This window comes from Mycetomoellerius zeteki, unplaced genomic scaffold, assembly GCF_001594055.1.
Source record: "Mycetomoellerius zeteki isolate Tzet28-1 unplaced genomic scaffold, Tzet1.0 scaffold212, whole genome shotgun sequence".
NCBI classification, from domain to species: Eukaryota; Metazoa; Arthropoda; class Insecta; order Hymenoptera; family Formicidae; genus Mycetomoellerius; species Mycetomoellerius zeteki.
In genome coordinates, this window is record NW_017257086.1 from 80582 (window position 1) to 84377 (window position 3796).

A 3796-nucleotide genomic window follows, 5' to 3' on the forward strand; every position below is an offset into this window, starting at 1 on the left:
CCGTTTTATGATTGTCTGCTGAGATAGGACCATTCTTCTAGATCTAAAAGTATGATCCAATTAGCGCGAAGGAAACTTACAACAGTTGCAAAACAAACGTTCTGCTGAACGCACCCATTGTTTCATTTAAAAAGTTGAGAGCGGTTGAGAGTAGAAATTTGAAGGGAAATACAACGTGCATCGTCCATTTGGTGAAGTGTTGTGCGAAAATCTCGAGAGACTGGTTTAATTCTTGTGATAAAGTAAAAAGTGATAAAGTAAAAAAATGAAGTGAAAAAGTAAACGAAAATAACAAAGAAAACCGAGCAAGAAAGATTTCTTTTTGAGAGAATAGTTAACTTATATATTATAATTATATAGATTAGCAATTCTCTTGGAAGAGCACTTTGATCTTAGCTCTATTTCTCTATTTTTATAGATGCTGTATAACTCCAAAAAATTGTGAAAAAATAATTATATAAAATGAATAAAAGTAAACACGTATAGTGTGCAGTACCAGAATGCAAAAAAATTTAATTTAAAAGATCGTTATTTTTTTCGATTTCCAAAGGAACATGAGAAGTATGTTGTTTTCATCACTTTTTATATAAATCAATTTTCAATTTTAATACATTTTTATTGATAAAATATCATAATTTGTAGATGGTTGCAATGGGTACGAGCATGTGGAAGGCTGGACTTAAAACCAAAAGGTTAAGAACCAGAATATGCATACCAGAATTGTCAGTTGTGCCATTTGCATTTTGAAGAGAAATGGTACAAAATAAATAAAATGAGACTCACTTCACCCAGATGCCATACCGACAATATTTTTTGGACCAGATTGTGGAAAGTGAGTTTTTACTTATAATTTAATTTATTCTTTAGTGAATGTAAAGTGTGCTTTTATATAATAGGGATATAAAAGACAATGTAGTTGACTTAAAAAAAATTTTTAATTTATACTATGTAGTCGCTTTAATACGTGATAATGAGGAAAACAATATTTCATATTTCATATAATATTATGAATAATTTACGAAATCAGGAAATAAGTACTATCTATTTTCAGAGAAAACACAATTGGCAGTGTGCAATATCAGAAACACAATGGCATGGAAATTGAAGACGAAGCAGAAATAAATAAGTATGTTACATTCAAATATTTTATATTTAAGTATTTTTGTGTTCATACATACTTATATATTAATATATTTTATTTTCTAATGTTATGATATCATATATTTTTGTTACAGAAACATAGATGGAGAACTTGTGAATGAAACAACACAGGAAAAAAATAGGTAATAGATAATATTTTCTATTTTTAATAAGAGATTTAGTATGTAACGAAATTTTATATTTTTAGCAATATAGAATCTGCAGACACACTGCATAAACATCTGGAGAAGCATATGGAAATCGAAGCCGAAGCAGAAACAAATAAGTATGTTATATTCAAATACTTTGTATTTAAGTAATTTTTTCTATACATATGTATATTAATATATTCTATATATATATAAATATGATTTTATCTTGTAATGTTATGATATCATATATTTTTGTTGCAGAAATATATATGCAAATAAAATAACACGGGAAAAAACAGGAAATAGATAATATTTTCTATTTTCTATTTTTATATATGAGATTTAATGTGTAACAAAATTTTATACTTTCAGCAATATGGAATCTGCAGAAACACTGCCAATTATTGTTGATGATGTGGATGCTGAGATAGTTAAACCGTAAATCTTAATTTATTATAAATTACATTAAATCGAATGTAGATTTTTATCATCATATTTGTGTAGACTAATATTAATTTTCATCAAATTTTATTCATTTAACCCTGTAAGGTCCAGTACATAATTAAGTACATTCACTTTGAGCTTTTCCTAAATACTATTTCTATTGACATAGTAGTGACCCTGTCGGTATAATACTCTTAATTCACACTTACTAGTTGCAATTAGAATTGTCGTTTCAACTTAAAAAATAATATTCTCACTAAACAAGCCACTATGGTGATTGTTTGCACAGCAAATTCACTGACACTTGATTTTATGTAACATATTATTCATGAAAATATCTAAACAATTAGTAATTTCTTATTTTTTTCTTAAAGTACAAGATTGATTTTTCATGTTTATTATTAATGTAAATATTTAATTGTAATTCTGTAGTTGGAGTGTATATATAAATATAAATGTACATGATTATGTACCTTCAAAAGAACAATTTTATTTGATTCACAAAATTCTTTATAAGGAACATTTTTATAAAAAAAAATTTTACTCAAACAGAATCTATGTCTGGGCCTTAAAGAGTTCAAGAAACTATTAATGTTATTTTATATAAAATAAAGTTTGTACTAGAATATGCAACATATTGCACGTTAACATACCTTAACATAATACATTTTATTTCTTCATATAATTTTGTATTTTATTTAGTAATCTTTTACTATTTGTTTCTATTAGAATAATAAATCTTTTTTTCTCAATATATCTTATATAAATTTAAACTTGTTACAGAAGTACATCCAAGGATACAAAACAGGACATGAAATCGTCGGAGGATAGCTCAAGGAAAAAGAAGCTGCGCTTGAAGATTACAAAATTGAAGGCACAAAATAAAACGTTCCGCGAAACAATCCGACGATTCCGTTTGAAAGAAAAGAAGAAGAACATACAAGCCAAAGAAGAAACTAATGAACAAAAAACTTTACAAAAATTAGGCCGTAAGTTATTATCACAGAGTTTTAATAAAATATTAGCGACACAAATTAATGCACAATGTAAAAACAAACGTGGCAGAAGATACGATCATGATTTAAAAAAATTCGCTTTGTCATGTATTTTTTAAGTCTAAGAAATTATAGAGAATTGAAAAAAACAATTGCATTATCTTCAGTACGTTCTCTACAATTATTTACATAAACGTGGGACATTGTGCCTGGCATTAATGACGAACTTTTTAAAGCACTTAAAGTAAAATTGAATACTTTACCTTTAATGGAGCTCCATTGCGTATTATGCGCAGATAAAATAAGCTTGAAAAGCTTTTTATTTTATGATGTATCGCGAGATGAGATAATTGGTTTTGAAGATTTTGGTGATAGGAAAACATCCGTACCCGCAAAAAGTGCATTAGTTATAATGGCACTTAGCATTGCAGGAAACTGGAAAAAGCCCGTTTGTTTTTGCTTTATAGAAACTGCATGTCCTGCTACATTTTTAAAAAATATTATATTCGACATCATTATCAAATTAAAAAACAATCGTGCTTTGGTGCATGCTTTTATTTCTGATATGGGTTCAAATTTTATCCAACTATTCCATATGTTGAATATTTCGATAGACAATTCAAGTTTTGTAGTTGATGGAGAAAGTATTGTATACATCTTTGACATTCCACATTTATTAAAAGCAACTCGAAACAATTTATTAAAATACAATTTTTAAATAGATAATAAAATAGCTTCGTGAGCTCATATCGTAGAATTTTACAAAAGAGACAGCAAACAATGGATAAAAACAACTCCTGCTTTAACAAATTCTCATATTGAACCGAATAACTTTTTAAGGATAAAAGTTAAATATGCTGCATAAATATTTAGTAACCATGTAGCAGCAGGCATGTGCACACAGATGTCTTCTGGTTTTCTTGCAACTGAAACAGTTGGAACTATAGACTTGATCAATCATTTTGATAAATTATTTGATATATTAAATTCATCCGATGTAAATAATCCTAAAGAATATGGAAAAGTTTTTATTGGAAGTAATAGACAAATGCAATTTTTACAAGA

At 27.4% G+C, this 3796-nt stretch overlaps 1 pseudogene; it reads left to right on the plus strand.

Moving 5' to 3' along the window:
• Positions 1–462: 462 nt before the first annotated feature.
• On the plus strand, positions 463–3031 carry LOC108722618 (52 kDa repressor of the inhibitor of the protein kinase-like; annotated as a pseudogene).
• The last annotated feature ends 765 nt before the right edge of the window (positions 3032–3796 follow it).